This window comes from Mastigoproctus giganteus, chromosome 4 (genome assembly GCF_048544385.1).
Source record: "Mastigoproctus giganteus isolate SK-2022 chromosome 4, ASM4854438v1, whole genome shotgun sequence".
NCBI classification, from domain to species: domain Eukaryota; kingdom Metazoa; phylum Arthropoda; class Arachnida; order Uropygi; family Thelyphonidae; genus Mastigoproctus; species Mastigoproctus giganteus.
In genome coordinates, this window is record NC_143578.1 from 243,611,783 (window position 1) to 243,628,459 (window position 16,677).

Genomic DNA, 16,677 nt, shown 5'->3' on the forward strand with positions numbered 1-16,677 from the left:
TTAAAAAAAAGAAAAAAAAAGAAAGCATAATCATTCATCAAGGTGCGATAATTCTTTTGCTGAGTCTTTTCAAATGAAATTTTTCTTTTGCTGTAAACCAGTACACATTACGCATAGTTCAACTTTGAAATTAATTTCTTATACTGAATTTTTTATCAAAAAAATTTTTTTTTTTCGAATGACAGTTAAAAAAACATCAATAATAAGAGAAGTAGGCTGGGACTTAAATATTTCATTTATAGGAAAATTTTTGATAAAATATATAGCAAAATTTTCGTATATTGTAACAGGATTTTACTGTATTCCTGGTTCACTTTGATCAATGTAACTTTTTACATTGATCAATGTGGGGCCATATTTCATAATGAATCTGCAGGTCAAAAAAATGATAAAGATGACCACATTTGATTGAGGGTGACTTGTTCTTTTGGGTCTGTGAGAAGACTGAGTCTTTTGTTTTTTGGTTCATATCAATGCAGCCATGGATTAGCATTAGCATTAGTAGAGGCATATGATGCAAGAAAGCAAGCTTATTCAGCATCAGCCAAAAAAAAAAAAAAAAAAAAACACCACTCCCATTTCACTCCTCCATTCGCTCGAAATACCTGTCCAGTTGAGCCTTAAATTTGTTTAGGCTATCAACTTCAACAACAAGTGATGGAAGTCGGTTCCACAAACCAACCACCCGCTGGCCAAAGGCAAATTTCCGCACATCTGTCCGACATCCGTCCTTCCTCAATTTGAATTTATGCCCTCTGAGCTGATTATTCTGAGCAAGATGAAGAATCCCATTGGCATTGAGCATGCTCAAACCATTCAAAGCCTTATACACCTCTATCAGATCACCTCGCCGGTGCCTAGTCTCCAGACTCTGTAATTTGCAAAACTTAAGCCTTTCTTCGTAAGAGCAACCCTTTGTTCCATTCACTAATCTTGTTGCCCTTCTCTGTACCCGTTCCAGCAGCTCTACATCCTTCTTGAAATGAGGCCTCCAGACCTGTATACAGTACTCAAGATATGGCCTAACCATTGCCTTATACAAGGGAATAATCACCTCCTTATCCCTGCTAGAAAAATTCCTGTATATCATTGACAAGACACCATGAGCTACTCTTGCAGCTTGTCTGCACTGCTCAGAGAACTTCATATCTGCCTGCACAATTACCCCCAGGTCCTTTTCATTCTCCACCACTGTCAGTGTAGTACCGCAGAGTTGATACGTTGCTCTGGGGTTACTGTTTCCCATATGTAGTACTTTACATTTGTCAATGTTAAACTTCATTTGCCACCTCTCAGCCCATCTGTTCAACCCTTCCAGATCCTGTTGCAGCAGCATAGCGTCAGTGGTGTCCTTAACAACCCTGCCAACCTTTGTATCATCTGCAAACTTGGACATTAAACTTGATATCCCATCATCAATATCATTCATAAACACCGAAAACAACAACGGACCCAACACTGAACCCTGAGGAACTCCACTAATAACATTAGTCCACGTTGAGCAGTGTCCATTGATTACCACTCTCTGTCTTCTGCCACACAATCATCCCCTTATCCATAGCAGCAATTTGCCTCCAATGCCACACTGCTCCAGTTTGTGCAGCAGTCTTCCATATACAACAGTATCAAAAGCCTTTCTAAGATCCAAACATATAATATCAAAGTTATTCCCTGCATCCAGTTCTTTTGTGACTACATCATAGTATCCAATCAAATTGGTCAGGCAAGACCTGCCTTTAACAAAACCATGCTGCGTCTGAGCTATAACTGAATTCTTGTCTAGATGATCCTGCAGTGCTTTTTAACCAGTTCCTCCATTAATTTACCTGGAACAGAAGTTAAACTAACAGGTCTATAATTACTTGTGTCAGCCTTTGATCCTCCTTTGTGAATTGGGGTTACATTTGCACATCTCCAGTCTATGGGTACCTCCCCTGAGTCCAAAGAAGCTCTCATAATTATGGCTAAGGGTTTGCTTACTTCCTTTGCTGCCTCCTTTAATATAACTTAATAGATCCCATCCACCCCAGGTGCCTTTTTTATGTTTATCCTCAACAATCTCTCCTCCACTTTCCTCTCAGTTATTACAAAATCCTCCAGCTCACTGCCAATGTTTACTTTACCTACATCATTCTCCTTCCTGAATAACTCCTCATGCGTGAATGTAGATGCAAAATACTCGTTTTGATTGTTAACCACCTGAGCAGGATCCTCAACTGTTGAACCATCAATATCCAGTGGACCAATCTGATTCATCCCTTTCCTTCTTGAGTTTAAATATGTAAAGAACTCTTTTCTTGTTTTTCTTTGCATCCTTTGCCAAGGATTTTTCGTAGTCTGCCTTTGCCTTCCTAATCTCCTTTGTGACTTGGTTACAGACCAACTTATATCTATCATAGGCTTCCATGTCACCCATTAATTTGTATGTATCCCATGCATTTTTCTTCTCTGCCACATGTCTCATTAGTTCATCTGACAACCATTTAGGCCTAAACCTTGAACAATATTTCTTAGTTGGTATGTAAAGCCTGGTAGCCTCCAAGATTAGTTCCTTGAATGCTTCCCATTTTGAGTTTGCTGTTGGCAACATCATCAGTTGGTCCCACTGTATAGAATTTAAATACTGTCTCAGACCATCATAGTCACCTTTACGAAAACAAAAACCATTCCCTTTAACTCTGATGGTAGTTACCTCCTTGAGTAAATCCCACTTCAACACACTGTGATCACTGCTACCTAGTGGTTCATTTATCTGCAGGTTCTTAATGCATGAAGAATCACTACTGATAATCAGATCAAGAGTATTGCTCCCTCTTGTTGCCTGACGAACATGCTGATGTAGAAAACAATCATCCAATAAATCCACAACAGCCTTGCTAGTGTGCGAGTGACCAATCCACAAATTCCAGTCAATATCTGGGAAATTAAAATCCCCCATTATAAGACTCTCTGATTTACTGGCCCACTCTATTTCCCTGTACAATATCTTATTATACTCATCAGAGTCATTAGGCCTATAGCACACTCCTACTCTCAATTTTGATTTCCCTATGCTTATGTCACACCAAACTGACTCGACACTGCCCTGTCCATCGATGTCGACTGGCTTCACTTCCTTGGACTTTATGTGTTTCTTAACTAATAGCATAACCCCTCCTCTCCTCCTGTCCTGTCTATCCTTTCTATACACATTGTATTCCCCAAATTCCAGTTCCGCATTCCTTATATTTGTGTGACACCACGTCTCTGATATCCCAACAATATCTGCCTTTGATGCTTTGAGCAATACCTCAAATTCATCAAATTTATTTACCAAACTCCTAGCATTGGTGTACTCGCAGGTATACATGCACCTGTTTCTATTCTTGGCTACCCTAACACAACCCATGTGTTTACTGGTACCGCAATGACTCCCAGCAGTCTCTGAAATATCCTGCATCTTGTTTTTCAGACTTCTGCTCATTTGAATAGAAGCAGTGCAAGAATCACTTCCACCTCTGCCAGTGGCTACTGTTAATCTATTAGTCCTTGTATCCCCCCCAACTAGCAGTTTTCCGACCCACCTAACACTGCCTCGACAGCATCAGCAAAAATTCTTGCACCCTTTCTATTTAAGTGTATCCCATCCCTGTAGAAGCAATCTCTCCTGTTAACAAGTACAGTCCAGGCTGAAAAAAATTCTACCCCTTGAGCCTTGCACAATCCCTCCAGGGCCGAATTGATCGACAAGGCTCTCATCATATACTCCCTCCTATCGTGTCTGGGCAGAGTTGCAGACACTTTCAAATTCAACCCTAATTCACGGCTTTTTTTCAACAGTGACCTGTACTTGCTAAGTAATTCCGCCGGTCTCCTACTCTTAATATCATTAGTGCCAACGTGTACAACTATATCACCTTTTGTGCCCTTAAAAGATGATATCCGCTCTACAACGTCATCAACCTTTGCCCCTGGCAGACATACCCCGGTCCTATTCCACCTATCCTTTTTGCAAAGCATGTTCCCCGCTTCCCTGACAATAGAGTCACCAACAACTACTAGTTCCTGTGTGACCAGCGCATTCTGTCTAGGGGGCTGCCTCTGTGTTGCCTGATGACCAAGTGCAAGCTCTGGCGTTGATGTGGGCGGCTGAGAGCTTGATGGGCCCCTCAATTTATTTCCTTCGAGGGCATCCACCCTGTCCTTCAAGCTCTCATAAAGGCCCACAACAACGCTGAGTTGTCGCCTGATTTCCTTGCACTCCTTACATCATGCACACACAAAGACATCCTCCTTGGCAGTATCATGTCCCGTACCCGACTGCTCCGCAAACATCTAACAAACAGTGCATTTTAAAAGACTGTGATTCAGAGGGCAACTGCCCCCCTCAGTTCTCCCCTGAACCACAGCACTCCCATTAGCTTGAGCCTTTTGCTTTGCTGCTCTGGTCTGAGTCATGATTCCGATTTAATTCAATAAAATTTCAAAACAAAATTAAATCCTTAAGTTATATCCAAACAGTTATAACGCTATATTTATTTTTTCGGTATCTAGTGTTTTCTACGAGTTCCCTTTATATAACTTCCGTATCACGTGTACCACTATAGTTATGTATTAATTATTTGTTACGATTAAGTCGTTATATATATATATATATATATATATATAATAGAGTTAAAAGTACAATTTAATTGACAATAAAGTTTATCAAGATTAATAGATTTACTGATTAATTGACAATATTATATTATGCACTATACTACACTAAGGTTATGCTATCGTGTAAAAATGGCGGGAATTCACGAACGGTACTTCTACGTACTCATAAGTATTGATTAGCTTCCAAATCTCGCTATCTCAATTTAGAATAAACTAAGGATCCTGACTAGGTCTATAATCTACTTATAGAAGTTAATTTAATAAACAATTTGGTTAATAAATCGACTAAATTTGGTTAAAAAAAAAAAAGACCTCTCGTTCAATTTGTAACACGTGGATTTGATACCGTTACCGATACTAAGTAATACCTACAAAATCTCTGTCTAAGTTAAACTTTAAACTAAGTATCATAACTAGGAATATAAAGCTACTCTAGAAATACGTTAATATGACAATTTAAGCTAATAAATCAGAAAATAAATCAGGAAAAACTTCTCTGTTCCAAGAGCGTCCACCACTAATGATAGAACCACTGTTTCTTCTATCATTAGTGGTGATAGGTTTGTCACCACTAATGATAAAAGAAACAGTGTGGGTTAGTGGCTCATTGTTGCAGATCCTGACATGTGAAAACTTGCTTCCCTCTGTGATTATCAGAAGAATGTAATGCACAAACTCTTGAAATCTGTCACATTCCTAAATCTTGTGTTAAAATTGATTGACATGTTCCATAAGAAAGACCAATTTCACTCGCAACTGCGCAAATAGTTAAACATCAGCCACACTTGATCGTGTCACGAATGTGAATAATTAAGTCCTGCTTATGAACATGAGCAGATTGCTTGACTTCTGTAGCTGCTGCAAGACAATAAGTTTTCATTGAAATTTTATCATATTTTTTAGCATATTAATTTGTGTTTTACAAATAGATTAAATAGGCTTAATGGTGTTAGTTAGCTTATTTTTTAAATTTAGTTAGTGATTTTGTAAGTTACAACTCGCTACTCCTACCACTATCATAGCAGTGTTTTTGACGGGAATATTGTAGCGTAACTAGTAGCTCAGAAGAATAATAAGGTTTAAATTGTAATAAATAAGTATTTTGAATGGTTTAATCACCTTTTGGGCATATATCTGTTTTATTTTTTGATTAGTTAAAGGATTAATTTGTGTTTTACGAATAGATTAAATAGGCTTAGTACAAAGGGTACTAGGAAAGTTTTGCAATATGACGCAACAATGAATCACAGGAAGCTGCTTGTTGCTGCATGTTGAGACATGTTCATACGTGCATAGTAGCCGCCGCGCCAAGTCGATGGGCTCAGTTATTCATTAGTAGTGAGAGTGTAAAGTGCTTGCGATGGCATCGTGGTCACGAAATGAGATAAGGACAGTTTTGCGGTATAATTTCGTGCATGGTTTAACCATAGACCAGTGCTTAGAAGAAATGACTCTTGCACTAGATGATGATTGTGCACATCGTACAACGATATTCAGGTGGTATAGAGAATTCCAAAGGGGAAATTTCACTCTGGAGGATTCTGAGAGGCCGGGAAGGCCACGAACGTCAGTTACAGAGGAAAACGTTACTGCTGTGAGGAAAATGCTTGACGAAAACAGGCGAGTGACCTACCAACAGATAGAGGATACTTTGGGCCTAAATGCACCAGCAATTCGTTCGATTCTGCAAGATCATTTGCACGTGAAGAAACTTTGTTCTCTCTGGGTGCCACATCAACTGACTGAAGAGCAGATGATACGAAGTGTGACTTGGTGCCGGGAGATGTTAAAAAAGTTTGATAAGGGACAATCTCGGTATGTGAACAACATCGTGACAGGTGATGAGACTTGGCTGTACTATTACGATCTGCCGACCAAGGCTCAAAACAAAGTTTGGGTCTTTGATGATGACGACGACACACCCGTAATTGTCAGAAAATCCCGATCTGTAAAGAAGAAAATGATAGCTGTATTTTTCAAATCGAGTGGAATTGTGGAACGTGTCGTTTTGGACACGCAGAAGACAGGCACCTCCGTAGCCAGGTGGGAAGGAGCAGCAGTGTGTAGCACACGCTTCTTGATTAGACCGGGGTTCGAGCCCGTCACCACCAATTACGGAGGATGGGGAAAGGTCAGGGAATGACCACCGCATATTCCCGGAGCAATACGGCCTTAGTTGCTAATGCTCCTAAAAACCAAATAATAAACAAAAACAACAAACGCAGAAGACAGTCACAGCTAAGTGGTATACTGAACAATGCCTGCCTAAAGTCATTGGATCTATGAAGAACCTGCGGCCAAAGTCAAGAATGGACACCTGGTACCTCCATCACGAAAATGCTCCAGCTCACCGCCAAAGCCTGCACCGAATATTTGACCACGACAGGACTGAAACTTCTCGAGCACCCTCCCTACAGTCCAGACCTTGCTCCCTGCGACTTTGCACTGTTCCCACATGTGAAAATGAAGCTAAAAGGGAGGCGGTTTTCCAGTGATGAGGACCTTCTACGGGCTTGGGACAACGAGTGTGCTTTACTCCCTAGTGAAACTTGGCAGAACTGGTTTAAAGATTGGTTTCGGAGGATGGAGAGGTGTATTGAATGTAGAGGAAATTACTTTGAAAAAATTAAATAAACAAAGCTGTATTGCAAAACTTTCCTAGTACCCTTTGTATAGCGCTCGTTAACATATTTTTTTAAAAATTTATTAGCGACTTTGTAAGTTACAACTCTACTCTTACTGCAATTGTAGTGGTGTTTTGACTGGAATGCAGAATAGTAGAGTTTTAATTGTAATAAATAAGTATTTTTAAGGTTTTAATCACTTTTTTGGGCATATATCTTTTCTATTACGCTAAGGATGTAACTAATTTAGTATTGTGATCATTACAGTAAAGCATAACTTGATAACATATATCGGGAATTTGATAGCTAAGGTATAACGTAAAACTATATAGCAGAATACGTATTATTGCATTAGCTTAGTATAGTATTCTATAGTCAAGAATAGTATAGTAAATTAATCAATTAAATTTATTAACCTTATTAATTTTCATTGTTAATTAATTAAATTGTATTTAAACAGAAATCATGCCCCAGACTAGAGCAGCAAAGCAACATGCACAAGGTAGCGGGAGTGCTGTGGCTCAGGGGAGAACCAAAGGGGGAAATTCTCCAATGCATTATAACCTAAAGAAATGCGCAACTTGTGAAATGTTTGCAGACCTTTCTGAGATGGGACATGATGTTGCCAAGGGGATGTATTTGTGTGTGTGTGTGTTTTTTTTTTTTTTTCATGGAAACCCCAAACACGAGCGGTATTGGAACCTATTGTACCTAGTACCGTGCTTGAGTTGGAGGTTGAGAACACGAAAGGAGATATTTGTTTACATTAGACTGGAACTTCAATGGACTGTAATTTTCAGGAAATACGTACGAAGGAAGGTTGTTCCAGAAAACATCAGTTTGAATGAATGAATAAATGAGGAAGATAAAAAGTTGGTTCTGTGAGTTTGAAGTTGGACAGTAAATGGATGTTGGCTGGTAGCGGCACATGGTCAGACTGTTTCGAAAGAGAGAGCGGGAATTATAGAAGCCAATTCAGAAGAACAGTGCCCATGGAAGTATCTGTAAAAGAGGCATGCAGCAGAAACAGTACATCTATGAGACAGCTAGTGGAGAGACTTTGTTAGAGATGAATCATTAATTAACCTAACTGCCCTCTTCTGAATTGAATCAAGAAGCCTGAGAGAGGTTTTGGGGGCACCACCCCAGATATGGGAACAGTATTCCATGGCAGGGCAGATTTGCGATTTATACAGAGTGAGCAGCTGTTTGGAAGAAAATTAACGCCGCGAGTGAAAGAGAAAACCAAGTTTTTTAGATGCAGAGGAAGCAATGTTTGTAATGTGCTTGTGCCAAGAGAGATTAGAAGTAAGGGTAATCCCCAAAAGAGATATATCATTTTGCCTAGAAATCGGAGTGTCTCTAAATATAAGCATAGGAGCAGAAGAATTCTTTTTGCAAGATATAAGACAAGACTGAGTTTTAGAAGGATTGAAATCAACTAAGTTGTCTTTGCCCCACTGGAGAATTACCTGAAGATCGGCATTTAAGGAATTGGTAGCAAATTTTCGAAAAATTGAAGCTGATTGAGCAGGACAAGGTTTCTCAAAATGGAAAGTGGAATGCAATGTGCTATCATCAGCAAAACTATGGATAGGATTTCCAGTAAATGGAAGAAGGTGATTAATATACAAGAGGAAAAGAGTGGGGGAAAGAACTGAACCTTTGGGGGACACCGGCATTAATGGAGAAGTTAGAAAACAGAGAGCCATCTACCATCACCCTCAGTGAGCGATCAGAGAGAAAATTGGATAACCAATTACTAAAAATAGTTGGCAAACCATAACATGGAAGCTTGTTTAGAAGACCTTTATGCCAAACACGATCGAAAGCCTTTGAGATGTCAAGAGCAACAACTTGTGTTTCACCGAACCTTTCCATTGAATTAGTCCATAAATGGGTAACATAAGCCAGAATATCACCAGTGGATCGACACTGACGGAATCCATACTGGTGATCGTTGATCAGGCGGAAGGTTTCTACGTAGTTTAAGAGTTGGCGGTTAAATGATTTCTCCATTACTTTAGAAAGAGTAGAAGTAATTGCAATGGGACGATAATTGGATGGGAGGGATTTGTCACCCTTTTTAGGAACTGGCTGGATATGAGCAAATTTCCAAGCAGAACGAAAAACACCTTTGGAATAAGAAAGTGAAAAAAGGTGCCAAAGAACAGGTGTAAGCTCAGGAGCACGGGTTTTGAGAACAATTGGAGAAATACCATCAGCACCTGGAGCTTTCTTAGCATCAAGATTCGTCAAAATCCTTCTGACATCCTTTTGACGGAAGACCACAGGAGGCATTGAATGGAGCATGTTGGAAATGCTGGGAGGTGTTTTACCAAGATTATTAATACGTGAGTTTGAAGAAAAAAGGGATGCTAGCAGTCAGCTTTATCCTTGGCCGAAGTGACAACAGAAACATCTGGTTTGGACAGAGGTGGGAGCAGAGATGGGCAAAAGTTGCGGCCAATAGCTTTGGCAAGAGACCAGAATGCTTGGCTACCGTTAGGGAAAGAAGCAAGTTTTCTACTCTTAGCCTGTTCAAACTGTAGTTCGGACTGATTAATAACTGCTTTACAATTGTTGCGAGCTTTGTTGTAGGCAGAAAATGAAACTGAAGAATTAGAAACAAGTGTGCTTGATGTAAGCAGGGTGAAGAAGTTAGCCACCAACTGAGCATTGCTATGGGCCTTTATGAGAGCTTGAAGGACAGGGTAGATGGTCTCGAAGGACTTAAATTGGAGGACCCATCAAGCTCTCAGCTGCCCACATCAATGCCAGAGCTTGCACTTGATTATCAGGCAACACAGCGGCAACCTTCAGTGCAGAATGTGCAGGTCCCACAGGAGCTAGTTATTGTCAAGAAGGCGGGAAATATATTGTGCAAAAATAATAAGTGGAATAGAACCAAGGTATGTCTACCAGGGGCAGAAGTTGATGACGTTGTAGAGCAGATATCTTTTAAGGGCGCAAAGGGTGATATTGTTGTGCACGTTGGCACTAATGACATTAAGAGTAGGAGATCTGCGGACTTAATTAACAAGTACGGGTCAATGTTGAAAAATAGTGGCAAGTTAGGGTTGAATGTGATAGTGTCTACAATTCTGCCCAGACACGATAGGAGGGAGTATATGATGAGAGCCTTGTCAATCAGTTCGGCCCTGGTGAGATTGTGCAAGGCTCAAGGGGTAGAATTTTTTTTTCAGCCTGGTCTGTGCTTGTTGACAGGAGAGACTGCTTCTACAGGGATAGGGTACACATAAATAGAAATAGTGCAAGAATATTTGCTGATGCTCTTGAGGCAGCGTTAGGTGGGTCAGAAAACTGCACGCTTGGGAGGATACAGAGACTAAAAGGTTAATGGTGGCAGCAGCAAGGCAATGGAGATTTCCAGGACTGTTGGGAGTTATAGTGGAACAAATAAAAACATGGGCTGTGTTAGGGTAACTAAGAGTAGAAACAGGTGCAGGTATACTTGCATGTACACCAGTGCTAGGAATCTAGTTAATAAATTTGATGAGCTTGAAGTGCTAGTCAAGACATCAAAGGCAGATATTGTTGGGATATCAGAGACATGGTGTCACACAGATATAAGCAGTGCAGAATTGGAGTTTGAAGAGTACAATGTGTATAGAAAGGATACTCGGGACAGGAAGGGAGGAGGGTTTATGCTGTTAGTTAAAAACACATAAAATCTAAGGAAGTGCATCAAATTGATGTTGGTGGACAATGCAATGTTGTCTGTTTGGTTTGACATAAGCATTGGGAAAGAAAAAATGAGAGTAGGTGTGTGAGAGTAGGTGTGTAAATCTGATGAGTATAATGAGCAATTGTGCAACGAAATAGAGTGGGCCAGTAAATCAGAATGTCTTATCTGATTTACTGGCCCACTCTAATTTCTACAGCAGCATGTTCGAGAGGCAACCAGAGGAAGTAATACTCTTGATCTGATTATCAGCAGTGGTTATTCATGCATTAAGAATTTGCAGATAAAGGAACCACTGGGTGATAGTGATCACAGTGTACTGATATGGGAATTACTTAAAGATGTAACTACTATCAAGGCTAAAGGGAAGGGCTTTTGCTTTCGTAAAGTGACTACAGGGATCTCAGGCAGTTTTTAAATTCTATCCGGTGGGATCAACTGATGATGTTACCAATGGTGAATTCTAAATAGGAAGCCTTCAGGGACTTAATCTTAGAGGGTATTAGGCTTTTCATACCAACTAAGAAATATTGTTTAACATTTAGGCCTAAATGGATATCAGATGAATTAATGTGGCTCGTGGCAGAGAAGAAAAATGCATGGGATGCATATAAATTATCAGGTGACTCAGAAGCCAGTGGCAGCTATAAGCTGTCTGTAATCAAGTCACAAAGGAGGTTAGGCAGTGAAGGCAGATTACGAGAAATCTTTGGCAAAGGATGCAAAGAAAAACAACAAGCAGTTCTTGACTTATGTTAACTCTAGAAGGAAAGGGATGAATCAGATTGGTCCTATTAACATAGGTGGTTTGACTATTGATGATCATGCTCAGGTAGCTGATAAACTGAATGAGTATTTTGCATCTACGTTCACAAATGAGGAATTCTGTAGGGAAGTGGAGGACAGAAGATTATTAAACTCTGACAGGGAGCTTAATGATTTTTTAATAACTGAGAGCAAAGTGGAGGAGAAATTGTTGAATTTAAGAAAGGCACCTGAGGTAAATGGGCTTTATCTCATTATATTAAAGAAGGCAACAAAGGAAATAAGCAAACCCTTAGTCATAATTATGAGAGCATCCTTGGACTCAGGGGAGGTCCTCATGGACTGAAGAGGTGCAAGTGTCCCCAATTCACAAAGGGGGATCAACGGGTGACACTTCTAATTACAGACCTGTTAGACTAACTTTTGTTCCAGGGAAAATAATGGAGTCACTGATTAAGGAAGCAATGCTGGATCATCTAGACAAGGCTACAGTTATAGTTCAGACATAACATGGGTTTGTTAAGGGGAAGTCTTGTCTGACTATTTGATTGGATACTATGATGTGGAGGCGCCTCTGTAGCCAGGTGGGAAGGAGCAGCAGTGCGTAGCACACGCTTCTTGATTAGACCGGGGTTCGAGCCCATCACCACCAAATACGGAGGATGCGGAAAGGTCAAGGGAATGACCACCGCATATCCCGGAGCAATATGTCCTTAGTTGCTAATGCTCCTAAAAACCAAATAACAAACAAACAAACAAACTATGATGTGGTCACAAAGGATGCAAAGAATAATTTTTATATCATATACTTGGATTTTAGGAAAGCTAAATTCCAAGAGCTTTTGATACTGTGGCACATGGAAGACTACTATACAAATTGGAGCAGTATGACATTGAGTGGATGGATGGTTGAGTGGGAGAAGACAGAGTGGTTATCAATGGACACTGCTTTTCATGGACTAATGTTATTAGTGGAGTCCCCCAGGGTTTGGTGTTGGGCCCATTGTTGTTTTCTGTATTTATCAATGATATTGGTGAAGGTATATCAGGGTTAATGTCTAAGTTTGCAGACGATATGAAGGGTGGCGGGGTAGTTAATGACAGTAACTATAGTACCCTACCGCTTAAGGATCTGGAAAAGTTGAGCAGATGGGCTGAGAGGTGGCAACTGAAGATTAACATTGACAAATGTAAAGTATTGTATATGGGTAGCAGTAACCCCATAGTAATGTATCAACTGGGTGGTACTACACTCAGGGTAGTGGATAATGAAAAGGACCTGGTGTAATTGTGCAGTCAGATATGAAGGTTTCTGAGCAGTGAAAAATGGCTGCAAGTGTAGCTTATGGTGTCTTGTCAATGATATTCAGGAATTTTGCTAGCAAGGATAAGGAAGTGATTGTCCCCTTGTATAAGGCAATGTTCAGGCCACACATTAAGTACTATATACAGATCTAGAGGCCTAATTTTAGGAAAGATGTAGAGCTGCTTAAATGAGTTCAGAAAAGGGTAATGAGATTGGTGAGTGGAGCAAATGCTTAAGTTCTGCAAATTGGAGCTTCCAGAGACTAGAAACCTGCAAGATGATCTAATTGAGCATTATAGGGCCTTGAATGGATTGAGTAAGCTTAGTGCTAATGATATTCTTCTTCTTCTTGCTCAGATTACTCATCTGAGGAGGCATAAAATCAAATTGAGGAAAGACAATTGTAGATTAGATGTGTGGAAATTTGCCTTTAGCTAGCAGGTGGTTGCTAGTTGGAACAAACTTCCATCTGTTGTAGTGGTTAGTAACTTAAATTAGTTCAAGGCAAATATTTGGAGTGAGTGGATAGATGAAATGGGAAGGATGTATTTATTTATTATTATTTTTTTTTATTTATGCTATATAAGCTTGCTTTTTTGCATCATATGCCCTACTAATGCTAAGTTTTTGAAGTTGTAGTACTGCCATAGCAAGCATCATCTTAGATGGATAAACTGTCCTCTTTACTGAAAAGTCTTCAAACAACACACATAATTTTTGCAAAAGCTGTTTTTAACCTTTTGTGGGTTTCTCTTTCACTTTTTCCTAATTTGCTGAAAACAAAATGTGCATTGCTCAGTAAAATCACTTGTTTTTAGAGGCTGAGAACTTGGGGAAATTCAGTGGTCAGCTGGATGAGGAGAGGGGCAAGTATGTGAGGAGAGAGTCCAGTATGTAGTTTATTTTATTATTTATCCATTGTTTTTATTTTTAATTAATTAATTATTTTTATTTATTTTATTTACTTATTTTTAGGCTAATACTAATTCTAAAATTGTCTATGATAATTCTCAGAAGTTTCAGGCATTCACCATTTATTTGGTGAATGCCTGAAATACTCTCCTTATTACTACAACATTCTCACATATCAAGACAATGGTGTAGTGTAATAAGAAAAGTATTTCAGACATTTACTGAAGTGTTACAGGAAATAGTACTGCAAAATGTCTGAGAATAATCTCTAACCCTTTCAGAAATTAAAAACATTATACTCTAAACAGACTGAAGTGCTTATTTTCTCACTAATTTCTATTTCTTGATTTACCTGCACACCATGCTAAAAGAACATATATTATAAAGAAAATAATAAGACATGTTTATTAGGTTTATCCTTGCACTGCACCAGTGAATTATGGGAGAGTTTTTATTAGCACATCTTTGGAATATGCAGTCTTATGGTTATTGGCTTTCAAGCTGAGATTGAGCTGAAAAGACTAATTTTGTTTTAGGTGTTTTTATTCTCAATGACACTAGTGTTTTTTTTTTTTTTTTTGATTAAGCTGACTTTGATAAGAAATAAAATATTCTGGCAGTGTTTTTCTGGATAGCAGTTTTGTTTTATTTTGTTTTACCTTCAGCAACACGTGCTGTTGAAAATATGACCACTAAATGAAACAAAACTGCTATCCACAAAAACATTGCCAGAATGAGACAGTAATACATCAGGTATGAAGACTACAAAATAAAAAGCTCCAGGAACTCTCCCCACCTCCCTCCCTCCCTTCAACAATTTAATGATGAGTAATTATAGTATTAGTTGTCCATATTAAAATTTCAGTTACAATCATGTTACTTTTTTCAATTACACACTGGGTGTATTGATACAGACCTACCAAATGTATAAGTCATGATATTTCTCTGCATGAGCTTCAAAGCTGCCATTAGGTCACTCTGATTTCACTCATCTTTTGCATCTGTAGAATGGGAAGGTTTTAGGTATATGATTCTTTTCTCTTTTTATTTTATTTTAAGTAGGTTTCAGTTTGTGTGTAGCAATGGAATGAATTTTTAAATTTATTTTTTCCTTTCTGTATTTATTTATTTATTTTTTTATATTAGATGCTTTATATTAATTTCATTTTAATATACTGATATGAGCATTTATGCTACATTACATATCTGCCAGGTCTCAAAATAGAAGCTTTGCTCATACTTGAAGTCAGATTAACAGTTTATTAGACATGGAATTTTCTATTTTTTTTTTTTTTAGTTTGTCTCTGCAATTTTGTAATGTGAATTGGGGCAGTGAGCTTTGCCACAGTGCTTGTTGTCTGTTTAGCCCATTTTGGTTTCAATTTCATTTTCAGATTAGTTGTGCACAGACTTCATGCAAGTTCAGCACTGTTTAGGATGGAACCAAAAAGTGGCCTAAAGATGCTGTTGTAAAATTAGTCATTCAGACAAAAGGGTGGTAAGAAGTCTGTAATTGATGCTGAATATGGAATTTCTCCAAACGTAACACAAATTATCTAACAAATAAAGAAATAAGGTTTAATTTCAAAGCAATTCCCTTAGCACAGAGAAATGGGTGGAAAAGTGCAGTTTGTCCTTATGTGTATTCAAGGCCCCCCCACCCCCCAGAAGAAAACATTCCTTTAAGTGAAATACGTGAAAGATTAAGTCAATGACTAATAAATTCTAACAAGTTTCACGTTTCCCAAAAAGACATCTTTTTAAAAAGTTAAATGCTAATGATAAGGTTCATGAATGACACAAAAATTTATCTGAAATCCTAAAAGGTTACAGCCCTTATGTAGTCAAGACACTTGTTTTGCAAGCATTGTCTGGCAAAACAGTGACTTCGAAAGGCAATTGTTACCATGTTGCTAAACATAGTAAACCATGTTTAACTCTCATTTTGGGTAGAAATATGAACGGGACAGAAAAACTAGATCGTAGCTGGTGATTGGAAAATCTTTTGAGGCCTTGCGTTAATGCAGCCCTGCAGTATGTTGCAAATCATGAGGCTTGGAAAGAGCTGAATTTTTTTTATAAATGGCTGCTGAAGTTGCATTGCATCATAGCAGATAAAAAAAAAAAAAAGACATTTTGTTTATTGATAATTGCACAACTTGCAGTGTTATTCTGAAATTAATTTTCTGTTTTGGTTAAATTGCTGCCACAAAAACTACACCAAAGCTTCACTGTTTCAATAGCATTAGCATTAACAGAGGCATATGATACAAGAAAGTAAGCATATACAGCATCAGCCAAAAAAAAAAAAAAAGTCCCATTTCACACATCCATTTGCTCTAAATGTTTATCCATATCTTCCTTGAATTTATTTAGGTTATCAACTTCCACAACAACAGATGGAAGTTTGTTCCAGCAATCAACTACCCTATGGCTAAAAGCAACTTCCACACATCTATTCTAGAACTGTCTTTCCTCATTTGAATTTATGTCCCCTCAGGTTTGTAATCTGAGCAAGAGGAAGAATCCCATCAGCATTGAGCCTGGTCAAACCATTCATGACCTTATGCATCTCAATCAGATCACCTCGCAGATGCCTAGTCTCCGAATGCTGTAATTTGCAGAACTTAAGCCTTCCCTACCACTGACTTCAGTGGTAGAGAAAATCATGGAGGCAATGACCAAGGGTGGAATTCAGGATCATTTGGATCGAACTGAAATTCTCA

The 16,677-nt window shown here is 38.8% G+C and overlaps 1 protein-coding gene across 1 annotated transcript in view; it reads left to right on the plus strand.

Moving 5' to 3' along the window:
* LOC150087580 (ubiquitin-conjugating enzyme E2 W) overlaps nt 1-16,677 on the plus strand; it is a 120,451-nt gene that overhangs the window by 66,515 nt on the left and 37,259 nt on the right. The gene's annotated exons all lie outside the window — the stretch shown is intronic.